Raw genomic sequence first — 17500 nt, forward strand, 5'->3', positions numbered from 1 at the left:
CCAACAATAAACCATATTCCAATAGCTGAACCAAAAATATAATTCCCGATCCAAACGTTCTGCATCGCCCAACGCGACCACCTTCCCTATATATGTCAGGAGAGCACAGGGTTCCCCTCCAGACAACACTTACGCTCTATCCCCGACTCTCGGTCGATCGATAGGCCAGGTCAGCGGTGTCTGTTTCGGCCGAAGCTCGGACTTTGGTCAAAATGTTCCGATACAAAATTTGAACCAAGATAGATACAGATATGATTCCTTCTTAAATATACGTTGATTATCGAACAGAATATGGTAAATATTTTGCGATGACCGAGGATTTCATGAATTTTTTTTTTTTTTCGAAAAAATTTTCTATTATCGGAATTTCCTCAAATTTCATTTGGTTGCCTCCTAATGCTTATTAAAAATGATAATCAACAATCAGAATCATTATTTATCATTTATTTCAATTTTTATAATGAAAAACGTTCACGTCCTTTCGCGCCTCTCGATCGTCGTTTACGTGATGCATCGGTCAGCCCTAGTTTACGTGGTGCATCGGTAAGATCGAGTTCACGTTCTGCATCGGTCTGCCCGAGTTTACGTGGTGCATCGGTAAGATCGAGATTACGTGGTGCATCGGTAAGATCGAGTTCACGTTCTGCATCGGTCTGCCTGAGTTTACGTGGTGCATCGGTATGATCGAGTTTACGTTCTGCATCGGTGTGATCTAGTTTACGTTGTGCATCGGTAAGATCGAGATTACGTGAAGCATCGGTATGATCGAGTTTACGTTCTGCATCGGTCTGGACTCTGAGATATATTTTCGACGTGAAAATGTTCCGATACAACTTTTGAACCAGGATAGTTAGAGAGATGATTTTTTCTGGGATGTACGTTGATTGGGGAATGGATTGTGGAAAATAACTTGCCATGACCGAGGTGTTCTCGAATTTTTTTTTTTTTTCGAAAAATATTTTCTGATTTTGGATTTCACTCAAATTTGATTTCGTTGCCTTCTAATGTGTTCTAAAAGAGTAAATCAGTAATCAGAATCGAAAAATATTTTTCGGATTTTTTTTTTTTTGAAAAAAAATTTTCTGATTTTGGAATTTCCTCAAATTTGATTTGGTTGCCTTCTAATGTGTTTTTAAAGCGTAAATCAGTAATCAGAATCAATATTCATTGTCGACTTTAATTTTTATAAGGAAAAATGTTCACGTCCTTAAACGCCTCCCCATCATTAGCCCGAGTCCAAGTCGATGTCAGTCCCGAGCGGACGGTGTCAGATACTACCTATCGCCCCGGTCTGGACTTGGCGAGGTATTTCGACGTGAAATGTTCCGATACAACTTTTGAACCAGGATAGTTAGAGAGATGATTTCTTCTATGTTGTACGTTGATTGTGGAATGGATTGTGGGAAATAACTTGCCATGACCCAGGTGTTCTTGAATTTTTTTTTTTTTCGAAAAAAATTTTCTGATCTTGAAATTTCCTCAAATCTGATTGCGTTGCCTTCTAATGTGTACTAAAAGAGTAAATCAGTAATCAGAATCAATATTCATTGTCGACTTTAATTTTTATAAGGAAAAATGTTCACGTCCTTAAACGCCTCTCCATCGTTACCCCGACTCCAAGACGATGTTAGACCGGAGCGGACGGTGTCAAATGCGACCGATCTCCCCGGTCTGGACTTAGCGAGATATTCCGACGTGAAATGTTCCGATACAAAAATTTAACTGTGATAGTTAGAGAGATGGTTCCTTTTGTGATGTACGTTGATTGTGTAATAGAATATGGAAATAAACTTGAGATGACCGAGGTCTTCTGGGATTTTTTTTTTTTTTCGAAAAATATTTTTCGATTTCGGAAATCCCTCAAATTTCATTGAGATATGTCCTAATGTGTTCTTAAAACTTAAATCAACAATCAGAATTAATATCCAAAAGTTATTTCATTTTTTATAAGGAAAAACGTTCACGTCCTTTCCGCTCCCAAAAAGTGAGATATCATAGAAAATATCGCTATATTTGTTGTTTACGGCCATACCACGCTGAAATTGCCAGTTCTCGTCAGAACACTGTGCTGAGAGGTTATACCCAAAATCGCTCCGTAGAGATAGTTGTGGAATTTGTGAACGTTAAAACTGACCTGTGAAAGTGACCGTTGTGTTAGACCAGACGGCGCCAAGCCGCATTCCAGAGCCAAGAATAGACTGAGTGAGTGACGAAATTTTACCTGCTCGGGTCCGAAAGGCCCTGAAACGGCCGAGTTTCGCGTGAAACCGACCGCTTTTGAATTCCTTTTTGAAAGGAATTTCAAAAATTTTATCAGAACTTTATTAAAATGATGGACGACCAGGAAATGAAACTCCCTTCAGATTCATCTGATAATGAAACTGACCCCCCGAGAGTCGCCAAAAAGAGAAGTCGAGTTGGAGATGTGGAAAACCCAAGCTTCACGCATCCAACAACATCTATCAGGAAAAGGAAGGACAAAAAGACAATCCCTGTAGAAATCAAAAATAAATTTAACTACCTCAATCCAAATGAGGTAGAAGTCAATGCAGCAACCGTTGAAATTAGAAAAAATCAACGGAAACCCCCGCCAATAGTGGTCAACGGCGTTTTCAAAAAACATAACAAAACGGTGGCCGACATAACGAAAGTTATAAATGGCAAATTTTATATTAAATACAGTGCCATGAACTCCACCGTCTACACCGAGACGGTAGAAGACAGAAAGAAACTAGAAAAATATTTTGATGAAAACGACGTGAAATACCACACCTACACCCCAAGGGAAGAAAAAACCCATGCATTTACGCTGAGGGGACTGGATTCTGATCCAGACCTGGAAGAGATTAAAACTGAACTCCAGGAACTAGGAATTCCGGTTGTGGAAATCCACAAACTAAAAGCAACGAAATCACCGGCGTACATGGTCGTCACCGGAAATACGATAACGCTCCGGAAAATACAGAAGGAAGTCCGCGTTATTAATTATACAGCCGTTCGGTGGAACAAGTACTACACAAAAAGGGAAGTAATCCAATGTCACAACTGCCAGATGTGGGGACATGCCACGGCCAACTGCCATAGGACCCCAAACTGCCTCAAGTGCGCGGAAAATCACGCGACTCGCGAGTGCCCAAAAACAATGAATACGCCGGCAAAGTGCGCGAACTGTTTCGGGAGTCACCCCGCAAACAGTACCGAGTGCGCGATTTACGTGAACATCTGCAACCGCAGGGCGAGGAACGCCAAAACCGCCGCCCCTGCCGCCCCCAAAGTTTACCGCGAAGCTCCAATCCCGGCCGTGAATGTCTGGGAAGAAAGGAGAAAGGCCCAAGAGGCCAAACAAAAACCGGTAAGTGGCATGGCCAACCCCCAAACCACCCCCAAAACCCCAACTTCCCCCCCAACAAACAAAACTCATGACACAAACAACACAAATAACTTCCAAAACGCGTTTTACGAGCTGAAAAGCGAGTTCAACAGACTTAATCAATACGTGGACATACGACAACTACTGACAGACGTCAAAAGACTCAACCAGCAGCTGCAAAATGCAAGCCCCGCCGAAAGAAAGTACGTCATACTGGAATTCTTCCTCAATTTAAATGACTAAGTCATTAAAAATCGCGACTTGGAACGCGAATGGAGTCTCCCAAAAATTCCTGGAGATCTCCAATTTTCTAAATTACAACCAAATAGACATACTGACTATCAACGAGACAAAACTGAAAAACAACCACAAATTTTTCATTAAAGGATACCAGACATATAGGCAAGACAGACAAGACAACTCTGGATTCGGTGGAATCGCTATACTAGTTAAGAACATTATCGCATCCACCATTTTGCCTACCATCAACTGCACAATAGAGAACGCTAGCGTCCAGATTGATGGCAACTTAATCATAACGGCGGTGTATAATAGCCCCAGTCGCAAATTCAGTACCAACTGCCTAAGATTCCTATTTTCTAGGAAAAATAAAGTAATAGTTCTAGGCGATCTAAATGCTAAACACGAAGAATGGAACTGCAACTGCAGAAACACCAACGGAAATCGTCTATTCAGTTTCCTTGAAGCTAATGATGACGTAATTTTGAACATCCCTAACGGACACACTCATTTTCCAGACAATGGAAAAGCTCCGAGTACTATCGATTTAATACTCACTAAGAATATTAACTTGAATAGTATCCCGGACGCGAGTTGTCAGTTAGGGTCCGATCATAATCCAGTGATCTTCTCGGTCAATTATAGCAGCGAAAGAAACCCAACAAAATTAGTGTACGACTATTCGAACGCTGATTGGGCAAAATTTCGTACAATATTAGATAGTAAAATAACTATCAACAATAAAATCGAAACTGCTTCCGACATCGAACGGGAAATTGAAAAGTTTACGAAGGCCCTCAAGTACGCCCGCGATAAAACAATTTCCAAAAAACCGAGAGCTGAAGTAGCAGAAAAACTACCAGCCCATATTATCGACTTGATCAAGTTCAGGAATAAAATCAGAAAAAGGTGGCAATCCCACCAAAGACAAGTCGATAAAACACTCTTAAACTCATACACCCGCGAAATCCGAAACCACATAAAAATTTTCCAGAACGAAAGATGGGAACAGAAAATCTCCAGGCTAAATTCTAATAACAAAGATCTCTGGAAAACAGTCAAATCCAGTATTCAAAAATTCTCCCAAGTTCCCATCTTGGTCCAAAATTCCGCGAATTACATCACCGATAAAGAAAAAGCGGACGTACTTGCGGAAAACTTCGAAACCGCTCACCACATATCCCAGACCGATAGTCCAGAACAAGCAGACATACGGAAAAGAGTGGAAGACTTTATAAATTCGAACCGCTTCGTAAAGCCCGAAAATCATCTATTAACAAATCCATCGGAAATACGGGACGAAATTAAAAAGCTTCCACTAAACAAAGCGCCAGGAAAGGACGAAGTGGACAATAGACTGATCCGGAACCTATCCAGAAAGGCCATAGTTCAACTGAACTACATCATAAACGCTGTATTCAAATTTCAACACTGGCCTAGCTGTTGGAAAACAGCAGTAGTAACCCCTATCCCCAAAGCCGGGAAAGTCACAACTTCTCCCGGCAACTACCGTCCGATCAGTCTACTGTCTAACCTCAGCAAGCTGACCGAGAAAATCCTGTTAGGAAAAATAAAACATGTAATGAAAAACAATAAAATTCGCGATGACCATCAATTTGGCTTCAAGGAAAAACACAGCTCGACACAGCAAATCTGCCGAATCGTAGTCGACGTAATAAATAGTTTCAATAATAAAAACCACACGGTCATGCTCCTCCTCGACATCGAAAAGGCGTTCGACAAAGTTTGGATAGAGGGGCTGACCTACAAATTAATAAAACTTAAATTCCCGAAATTCCTCATAAAGACCATTTACTCATATCTCAATAACAGAAAATTCATAGTACGCGTAGGGAATGAAACATCCGCGCCCAAAAATATAAAAGCAGGAATTGTGCAGGGATCAGTCCTTGGACCTAGATTATTCAATATCTACGTCCAGGATATCCCGAAACATAACAAAACAAAAATCGCCCTCTTCGCGGATGACACGGCCATATATGCCCACTCATCCAGCGCTGAAGACGCCAATCGCGAGCTGAAAAACCATCTCGAAGTACTTATCAATTACTTCGACAGATGGAAAATAAAACTGAATGAGACCAAAGCAGAGCAGATCGTGTTTAGCAGAAGACGGAATGAAAAAGTAATCTTAGACAAATTAAAAATCAATAATACGGAAATTGTTCCAAAAAGCTCCGTTAAGTACCTGGGCATTGAATTGGACGAAAGGCTAAATTTCCACCGCCATATCAAAGCACAAATCCATAAAGGATACGCCATCAAAAAGATACTGCATCCTCTATTGTGCAGTAAAAGTATGCTGAATGAAAAAAACAAATTGCTCATTTACAAAACATACATCCGGCCAGTAGTCACATACGCTGCGCCGGCATTTTGTCACCTTAGGCCCTTTCCAATAAGGCCCATTCAAAACCTTCAAAACAAAATCCTAAGATTGGCCTTGAGCAAGCCGTATTACACTAGGATATCCAAACTACATGAACTCGCGGATATTCCAACCATCCGCGAGTACCTAAACAAAGTATCTAGCGATTTCTACGAATTCCAGTGTAAATCCAACGCACTGACAAGACAAATTACGAAAACGCGACTCCACGCATCCCCTCACCCCCTCCCGTACCAATTCCTTCCCATATTCCTTAAACCTCCCTAAAAACCCACCCCAAACACCCAAAAACCCCTATGAAAACCGCCATCTTCCAAGACCGGCCATGTCACATACCGACATTTTGAAAAATATGTCTTGACGACGAATCACAACGAAAGGTAGCGGCAGCCAATGCGAATGGCGTATCCATCGCCCTGTTATCGTAACAACCAATCGGTCCTACGGGTACTAGACCCAACAGCGACACGAACGGTGCTACGAGAAATGGGGACTGGCCACGACTAGCAAATGGCGGCCGTTAGCTGAATTGAGAATCGCCGTTTAGCATAACGGGAACCCCTTCCCAGACATGTATATAAAATTGTATATAAAAATTTGTAAATGATAAAACTGTACATAACTGTATATATATCCCCAACCCACCCCCCATCCCTCCCCAAATTACTTATATCAGGTTTTTTATTCCTAAATTTTTCCTGAAAATCCCCTATTATAATAAAATAAATAAATATACGATATCAAACAAAAATTCCCAAACACCCTGAAATTACTTAAAAATTTTTTATTATATGTATATGAAATGTAACTGATAATACCAGAATTATCTGGTAGGAACTGTATATAAACCCTTATTGTTGATTAACATGGCCTATATAGGCACATATCTGTAACTATCACAAAGACAAATAAAGACCATTTGAATTTGAATTTGAATTTGAACACTGAAGCCAAGCAGCGTCGGGCGCGGTTAGTACTTGGATGGGTGACCGCTTGGGAACACCGCGTGCTGTAAGCTTTTTTTTTACGTTCTGCATCGGTCTGCCGAGATAACGTGGTGCATCGGTATGATCGAGTTTACGTTCTGCATCGGTAAGATCGAGATTACGTGATGCATCGGTAAGATTGAGATTACGTGGTGCATCGGTAAGATCGAGTTTACGTGGTGCATCGGTAAGATCCAATTCACGTTCTGCATCGGTAAGATCCAGTTCACGTGGTGCATCGGTAAGATCGAGATTACGTGGTGCATCGGTAAGATCGAGTTTACGTGGTGCATCGGTAAGATCCAATTCACGTTCTGCATCGGTAAGATCCAGTTCACGTGGTGCATCGGTAAGATTGAGATTACGTGGTGCATCGGTAAGATCGAGTTTACGTGGTGCATCGGTAAGATCCAATTCACGTTCTGCATCGGTAAGATCCAGTTCACGTGGTGCATCGGTAAGATTGAGATTACGTGGTGCATCGGTAAGATCGAGTTTACGTGGTGCATCGGTAAGATCCAATTCACGTTCTGCATCGGTAAGATCCAGTTCACGTGGTGCATCGGTAAGATCGAGATTACGTGGTGCATCGGTAAGATCGAGTTTACGTGGTGCATCGGTAAGATCCAATTCACGTTCTGCATCGGTAAGATCCAGTTCACGTGGTGCATCGGTAAGATTGAGATTACGTGGTGCATCGGTAAGATCGAGTTTACGTGGTGCATCGGTAAGATCCAATTCACGTTCTGCATCGGTAAGATCCACTTTACGTGGTGCATCGGTCTGCCCTAGTTTACGTGGTGCATCGGTTTGGACTTAGAGATATATTTTCGACGTGAAAATGTTCCGATACAACTTTTGAACCAGGATAGTTAGAGAGATGATTTTTTCTGGGATGTACGTGGATCGGGGAATGGATTGTGGGAAATAACTTGCCATGACCGAGGTGTCCTCGATTTTTTTTTTTTTTCGAAAAAAATTTTCTGATTGTGGAATTTTCTCAAATTTGATTTGGTTGCCTCCTAATGTGTTCTAAAAGAGTAAATCAGTAATCGGAATCGAAAAATATTTTTCGGATTTTTTTTTTTTTCGAAAAAAATTTTCTGATCGTGGAATTTCCTCAAATTCGATTTGGTTGCCTTCTAATGTGTTTTTAAAGCGTAAATCAGTAATCAGAATCAATATTCATTGTCGACTTTAATTTTTATAAGGAAAAATGTTCACGTCCTTAAACGCCTCCCCATCATCAGCCCGAGTCCAAGTCGATGTCAGTCCCGAGCGGACGGTGTCAGATACTACCTATCGCCGAGGTCTGGACTTGGCGAGATATTACGACGTGAAATGTTCCGATACAACTTTTGAACCAGGATAGTTAGAGAGATGATTTCTTCTATGTTGTACGTTGATTGTGGAATGAAATACGGAAAATAACTCGCCATGACCGAGGTGATTACGATTTTTTTTTTTTTTCGAAAAAAATTTTCTGATCGTGGAATTTTCTCAAATTTGATTTGGTTGCCTCTTTATATGTTCTAGTAGCGATAATCAACAATCAGAATCAAAATCCATGGTCGGGTTTGATTTTTATAAGGAAAAATGTTCACGTCCTTTTTTACAACCCCGACTCATTGACGATGTTAGAACCGAGCCGGCGGTGTCAGATACGACCGATCGCCCCGGTCCCGATCGTCATTTACGTTGTGCATCGGTCTGCCCGAGATTACGTGGTGCATCGGTATGATCGAGTTTACGTGGTGCATCGGTAAGATCCAATTCACGTTCTGCATCGGTAAGATCCAATTCACGTTCTGCATCGGTAAGATCCAGTTCACGTGGTGCATCGGTAAGATGGAGATTACGTGGTGCATCGGTAAGATCGAGATTACGTGGTGCATCGGTAAGATCTACTTTACGTTCTGCATCGGTCTGCCCTTGTTTACGTGGTGCATCGGTAAGATCGAGATTACGTGAAGCATCGGTATGATCGAGTTTACGTTCTGCATCGGTCTGCCCGATATTACGTGGTGCATCGGTCTGCCCTAGTTTACGTGGTGCATCGGTTTGGACTTAGAGATATATTTTCGACGTGAAAATGTTCCGATACAACTTTTGAACCAGGATAGTTAGAGAGATGATTTTTTCTGGGATGTACGTGGATCGGGGAATGGATTGTGGGAAATAACTTGCCATGACCGAGGTGTCCTCGAATTTTTTTTTTTTTCGAAAAAAATTTTCTGATTGTGGAATTTTCTCAAATTTGATTTGGTTGCCTCCTAATGTGTTCTAAAAGAGTAAATCAGTAATCGGAATCGAAAAATATTTTTCGGATTTTTTTTTTTTTCGAAAAAAATTTTCTGATCGTGGAATTTCCTCAAATTCGATTTGGTTGCCTTCTAATGTGTTTTTAAAGCGTAAATCAGTAATCAGAATCAATATTCATTGTCGACTTTAATTTTTATAAGGAAAAATGTTCACGTCCTTAAACGCCTCCCCATCATCAGCCCGAGTCCAAGTCGATGTCAGTCCCGAGCGGACGGTGTCAGATACTACCTATCGCCGAGGTCTGGACTTGGCGAGATATTACGACGTGAAATGTTCCGATACAACTTTTGAACCAGGATAGTTAGAGAGATGATTTCTTCTATGTTGTACGTTGATTGTGGAATGAAATACGGAAAATAACTCGCCATGACCGAGGTGATTACGATTTTTTTTTTTTTTCGAAAAAAATTTTCTGATCGTGGAATTTTCTCAAATTTGATTTGGTTGCCTCCTTATATGTTCTAGTAGCGATAATCAACAATCAGAATCAAAATCCATGGTCGGGTTTGATTTTTATAAGGAAAAATGTTCACGTCCTTTTTTACAACCCCGACTCATTGACGATGTTAGAACCGAGCCGGCGGTGTCAGATACGACCGATCGCCCCGGTCCCGATCGTCATTTACGTTGTGCATCGGTCTGCCCGAGATTACGTGGTGCATCGGTATGATCGAGTTTACGTGGTGCATCGGTATGATCCAATTCACGTTCTGCATCGGTAAGATCCAATTCACGTTCTGCATCGGTAAGATCCAGTTCACGTGGTGCATCGGTAAGATGGAGATTACGTGGTGCATCGGTAAGATCGAGATTACGTGGTGCATCGGTAAGATCTACTTTACGTTCTGCATCGGTCTGCCCTTGTTTACGTGGTGCATCGGTAAGATCGAGATTACGTGAAGCATCGGTATGATCGAGTTTACGTTCTGCATCGGTCTGCCCGATATTACGTGGTGCATCGGTCTGCCCTAGTTTACGTGGTGCATCGGTTTGGACTTAGAGATATATTTTCGACGTGAAAATGTTCCGATACAACTTTTGAACCAGGATAGTTAGAGAGATGATTTTTTCTGGGATGTACGTGGATCGGGGAATGGATTGTGGGAAATAACTTGCCATGACCGAGGTGTCCTCGAATTTTTTTTTTTTTCGAAAAAAATTTTCTGATTGTGGAATTTTCTCAAATTTGATTTGGTTGCCTCCTAATGTGTTCTAAAAGAGTAAATCAGTAATCGGAATCGAAAAATATTTTTCGGATTTTTTTTTTTTTCGAAAAAAATTTTCTGATCGTGGAATTTCCTCAAATTCGATTTGGTTGCCTTCTAATGTGTTTTTAAAGCGTAAATCAGTAATCAGAATCAATATTCATTGTCGACTTTAATTTTTATAAGGAAAAATGTTCACGTCCTTAAACGCCTCCCCATCATTAGCCCGAGTCCAAGTCGATGTCAGTCCCGAGCGGACGGTGTCAGATACTACCTATCGCCGAGGTCTGGACTTGGCGAGATATTACGACGTGAAATGTTCCGATACAACTTTTGAACCAGGATAGTTAGAGAGATGATTTCTTCTATGTTGTACGTTGATTGTGGAATGAAATACGGAAAATAACTCGCCATGACCGAGGTGATTACGATTTTTTTTTTTTTTCGAAAAAAATTTTCTGATCGTGGAATTTTCTCAAATTTGATTTGGTTGCCTCCTTATATGTTCTAGTAGCGATAATCAACAATCAGAATCAAAATCCATGGTCGGGTTTGATTTTTATAAGGAAAAATGTTCACGTCCTTTTTTACAACCCCGACTCATTGACGATGTTAGAACCGAGCCGGCGGTGTCAGATACGACCGATCGCCCCGGTCCCGATCGTCATTTACGTTGTGCATCGGTCTGCCCGAGATTACGTGGTGCATCGGTATGATCGAGTTTACGTGGTGCATCGGTAAGATCCAATTCACGTTCTGCATCGGTAAGATCCAATTCACGTTCTGCATCGGTAAGATCCAGTTCACGTGGTGCATCGGTAAGATGGAGATTACGTGGTGCATCGGTAAGATCGAGATTACGTGGTGCATCGGTAAGATCTACTTTACGTTCTGCATCGGTCTGCCCTTGTTTACGTGGTGCATCGGTAAGATCGAGATTACGTGAAGCATCGGTATGATCGAGTTTACGTTCTGCATCGGTCTGCCCGATATTACGTGGTGCATCGGTCTGCCCTAGTTTACGTGGTGCATCGGTTTGGACTTAGAGATATATTTTCGACGTGAAAATGTTCCGATACAACTTTTGAACCAGGATAGTTAGAGAGATGATTTTTTCTGGGATGTACGTGGATCGGGGAATGGATTGTGGGAAATAACTTGCCATGACCGAGGTGTCCTCGAATTTTTTTTTTTTCGAAAAAAATTTTCTGATTGTGGAATTTTCTCAAATTTGATTTGGTTGCCTCCTAATGTGTTCTAAAAGAGTAAATCAGTAATCGGAATCGAAAAATATTTTTCGGATTTTTTTTTTTTTCGAAAAAAATTTTCTGATCGTGGAATTTCCTCAAATTCGATTTGGTTGCCTTCTAATGTGTTTTTAAAGCGTAAATCAGTAATCAGAATCAATATTCATTGTCGACTTTAATTTTTATAAGGAAAAATGTTCACGTCCTTAAACGCCTCCCCATCATCAGCCCGAGTCCAAGTCGATGTCAGTCCCGAGCGGACGGTGTCAGATACTACCTATCGCCGAGGTCTGGACTTGGCGAGATATTACGACGTGAAATGTTCCGATACAACTTTTGAACCAGGATAGTTAGAGAGATGATTTCTTCTATGTTGTACGTTGATTGTGGAATGAAATACGGAAAATAACTCGCCATGACCGAGGTGATTACGATTTTTTTTTTTTTTCGAAAAAAATTTTCTGATCGTGGAATTTTCTCAAATTTGATTTGGTTGCCTCCTTATATGTTCTAGTAGCGATAATCAACAATCAGAATCAAAATCCATGGTCGGGTTTGATTTTTATAAGGAAAAATATTCACGTCCTTTTTTACAACCCCGACTCATTGACGATGTTAGAACCGAGCCGGCGGTGTCAGATACGACCGATCGCCCCGGTCCCGATCGTCATTTACGTTGTGCATCGGTCTGCCCGAGATTACGTGGTGCATCGGTATGATCGAGTTTACGTGGTGCATCGGTAAGATCCAATTCACGTTCTGCATCGGTAAGATCCAATTCACGTTCTGCATCGGTAAGATCCAGTTCACGTGGTGCATCGGTAAGATGGAGATTACGTGGTGCATCGGTAAGATCGAGATTACGTGGTGCATCGGTAAGATCTACTTTACGTTCTGCATCGGTCTGCCCTTGTTTACGTGGTGCATCGGTAAGATCGAGATTACGTGAAGCATCGGTATGATCGAGTTTACGTTCTGCATCGGTCTGCCCGATATTACGTGGTGCATCGGTCTGCCCTAGTTTACGTGGTGCATCGGTTTGGACTTAGAGATATATTTTCGACGTGAAAATGTTCCGATACAACTTTTGAACCAGGATAGTTAGAGAGATGATTTTTTCTGGGATGTACGTGGATCGGGGAATGGATTGTGGGAAATAACTTGCCATGACCGAGGTGTCCTCGAATTTTTTTTTTTTTCGAAAAAAATTTTCTGATTTTGGAATTTTCTCAAATTTGATTTGGTTGCCTCCTAATGTGTTCTAAAAGAGTAAATCAGTAATCGGAATCGAAAAATATTTTTCGGATTTTTTTTTTTTTCGAAAAAAATTTTCTGATCGTGGAATTTCCTCAAATTCGATTTGGTTGCCTTCTAATGTGTTTTTAAAGCGTAAATCAGTAATCAGAATCAATATTCATTGTCGACTTTAATTTTTATAAGGAAAAATGTTCACGTCCTTAAACGCCTCCCCATCATCAGCCCGAGTCCAAGTCGATGTCAGTCCCGAGCGGACGGTGTCAGATACTACCTATCGCCGAGGTCTGGACTTGGCGAGATATTACGACGTGAAATGTTCCGATACAACTTTTGAACCAGGATAGTTAGAGAGATGATTTCTTCTATGTTGTACGTTGATTGTGGAATGAAATACGGAAAATAACTCGCCATGACCGAGGTGATTACGATTTTTTTTTTTTTTCGAAAAAAATTTTCTGATCGTGGAATTTTCTCAAATTTGATTTGGTTGCCTCCTTATATGTTCTAGTAGCGATAATCAACAATCAGAATCAAAATCCATGGTCGGGTTTGATTTTTATAAGGAAAAATGTTCACGTCCTTTTTTACAACCCCGACTCATTGACGATGTTAGAACCGAGCCGGCGGTGTCAGATACGACCGATCGCCCCGGTCCCGATCGTCATTTACGTTGTGCATCGGTCTGCCCGAGATTACGTGGTGCATCGGTATGATCGAGTTTACGTGGTGCATCGGTAAGATCCAATTCACGTTCTGCATCGGTAAGATCCAATTCACGTTCTGCATCGGTAAGATCCAGTTCACGTGGTGCATCGGTAAGATGGAGATTACGTGGTGCATCGGTAAGATCGAGATTACGTGGTGCATCGGTAAGATCTACTTTACGTTCTGCATCGGTCTGCCCTTGTTTACGTGGTGCATCGGTAAGATCGAGATTACGTGAAGCATCGGTATGATCGAGTTTACGTTCTGCATCGGTCTGCCCGATATTACGTGGTGCATCGGTCTGCCCTAGTTTACGTGGTGCATCGGTTTGGACTTAGAGATATATTTTCGACGTGAAAATGTTCCGATACAACTTTTGAACCAGGATAGTTAGAGAGATGATTTTTTCTGGGATGTACGTGGATCGGGGAATGGATTGTGGGAAATAACTTGCCATGACCGAGGTGTCCTCGAATTTTTTTTTTTTTCGAAAAAAATTTTCTGATTGTGGAATTTTCTCAAATTTGATTTGGTTGCCTCCTAATGTGTTCTAAAAGAGTAAATCAGTAATCGGAATCGAAAAATATTTTTCGGATTTTTTTTTTTTTCGAAAAAAATTTTCTGATCGTGGAATTTCCTCAAATTCGATTTGGTTGCCTTCTAATGTGTTTTTAAAGCGTAAATCAGTAATCAGAATCAATATTCATTGTCGACTTTAATTTTTATAAGGAAAAATGTTCACGTCCTTAAACGCCTCCCCATCATCAGCCCGAGTCCAAGTCGATGTCAGTCCCGAGCGGACGGTGTCAGATACTACCTATCGCCGAGGTCTGGACTTGGCGAGATATTACGACGTGAAATGTTCCGATACAACTTTTGAACCAGGATAGTTAGAGAGATGATTTCTTCTATGTTGTACGTTGATTGTGGAATGAAATACGGAAAATAACTCGCCATGACCGAGGTGATTACGATTTTTTTTTTTTTTCGAAAAAAATTTTCTGATCGTGGAATTTTCTCAAATTTGATTTGGTTGCCTCCTTATATGTTCTAGTAGCGATAATCAACAATCAGAATCAAAATCCATGGTCGGGTTTGATTTTTATAAGGAAAAATGTTCACGTCCTTCTTTACAACCCCGACTCATTGACGATGTTAGAACCGAGCCGGCGGTGTCAGATACGACCGATCGCCCCGGTCCCGATCGTCATTTACGTTGTGCATCGGTCTGCCCGAGATTACGTGGTGCATCGGTATGATCGAGTTTACGTGGTGCATCGGTAAGATCCAATTCACGTTCTGCATCGGTAAGATCCAATTCACGTTCTGCATCGGTAAGATCCAGTTCACGTGGTGCATCGGTAAGATGGAGATTACGTGGTGCATCGGTAAGATCGAGATTACGTGGTGCATCGGTAAGATCTACTTTACGTTCTGCATCGGTCTGCCCTTGTTTACGTGGTGCATCGGTAAGATCGAGATTACGTGAAGCATCGGTATGATCGAGTTTACGTTCTGCATCGGTCTGCCCGATATTACGTGGTGCATCGGTCTGCCCTAGTTTACGTGGTGCATCGGTTTGGACTTAGAGATATATTTTCGACGTGAAAATGTTCCGATACAACTTTTGAACCAGGATAGTTAGAGAGATGATTTTTTCTGGGATGTACGTGGATCGGGGAATGGATTGTGGGAAATAACTTGCCATGACCGAGGTGTCCTCGAATTTTTTTTTTTTCGAAAAAAATTTTCTGATTGTGGAATTTTCTCAAATTTGATTTGGTTGCCTCCTAATGTGTTCTAAAAGAGTAAATCAGTAATCGGAATCGAAAAATATTTTTCGGATTTTTTTTTTTTTCGAAAAAAATTTTCTGATCGTGGAATTTCCTCAAATTCGATTTGGTTGCCTTCTAATGTGTTTTTAAAGCGTAAATCAGTAATCAGAATCAATATTCATTGTCGACTTTAATTTTTATAAGGAAAAATGTTCACGTCCTTAAACGCCTCCCCATCATCAGCCCGAGTCCAAGTCGATGTCAGTCCCGAGCGGACGGTGTCAGATACTACCTATCGCCGAGGTCTGGACTTGGCGAGATATTACGACGTGAAATGTTCCGATACAACTTTTGAACCAGGATAGTTAGAGAGATGATTTCTTCTATGTTGTACGTTGATTGTGGAATGAAATACGGAAAATAACTCGCCATGACCGAGGTGATTACGATTTTTTTTTTTTTTCGAAAAAAATTTTCTGATCGTGGAATTTTCTCAAATTTGATTTGGTTGCCTCCTTATATGTTCTAGTAGCGATAATCAACAATCAGAATCAAAATCCATGGTCGGGTTTGATTTTTATAAGGAAAAATGTTCACGTCCTTTTTTACAACCCCGACTCATTGACGATGTTAGAACCGAGCCGGCGGTGTCAGATACGACCGATCGCCCCGGTCCCGATCGTCATTTACGTTGTGCATCGGTCTGCCCGAGATTACGTGGTGCATCGGTATGATCGAGTTTACGTGGTGCATCGGTAAGATCCAATTCACGTTCTGCATCGGTAAGATCCAATTCACGTTCTGCATCGGTAAGATCCAGTTCACGTGGTGCATCGGTAAGATGGAGATTACGTGGTGCATCGGTAAGATCGAGATTACGTGGTGCATCGGTAAGATCTACTTTACGTTCTGCATCGGTCTGCCCTTGTTTACGTGGTGCATCGGTAAGATCGAGATTACGTGAAGCATCGGTATGATCGAGTTTACGTTCTGCATCGGTCTGCCCGATATTACGTGGTGCATCGGTCTGCCCTAGTTTACGTGGTGCATCGGTTTGGACTTAGAGATATATTTTCGACGTGAAAATGTTCCGATACAACTTTTGAACCAGGATAGTTAGAGAGATGATTTTTTCTGGGATGTACGTGGATCGGGGAATGGATTGTGGGAAATAACTTGCCATGACCGAGGTGTCCTCGAATTTTTTTTTTTTTCGAAAAAAATTTTCTGATTGTGGAATTTTCTCAAATTTGATTTGGTTGCCTCCTAATGTGTTCTAAAAGAGTAAATCAGTAATCGGAATCGAAAAATATTTTTCGGATTTTTTTTTTTTTCGAAAAAAATTTTCTGATCGTGGAATTTCCTCAAATTCGATTTGGTTGCCTTCTAATGTGTTTTTAAAGCGTAAATCAGTAATCAGAATCAATATTCATTGTCGACTTTAATTTTTATAAGGAAAAATGTTCACGTCCTTAAACGCCTCCCCATCATCAGCCCGAGTCCAAGTCGATGTCAGTCCCGAGCGGACGGTGTCAGATACTACCTATCGCCGAGGTCTGGACTTGGCGAGATATTACGACGTGAAATGTTCCGATACAACTTTTGAACCAGGATAGTTAGAGAGATGATTTCTTCTATGTTGTACGTTGATTGTGGAATGAAATACGGAAAATAACTCGCCATGACCGAGGTGATTACGATTTTTTTTTTTTTTCGAAAAAAATTTTCTGATTGTGGAATTTTCTCAAATTTGATTTGGTTGCCTCCTAATGTGTTCTAATAGCGATAATCAACAATCAGAATCAAAATCCATGGTCGGGTTTGATTTTTATAAGGAATAATGTTCACGTCCTTTTTCGCCTATGTTCTTTTTCGACGTGAAAAGTTCCGATACAACTTTTGAACCAGGATAGTTAGAGAGATGATTTTTTCTGGGATGTATGTTGATTGACGTACGAAACTTGGAAAAAAAATAGAAAAGAC

The sequence above is a fragment of the Harmonia axyridis genome, chromosome X, assembly GCF_914767665.1.
Source record: "Harmonia axyridis chromosome X, icHarAxyr1.1, whole genome shotgun sequence".
NCBI lineage: Eukaryota > Metazoa > Arthropoda > Insecta > Coleoptera > Coccinellidae > Harmonia > Harmonia axyridis.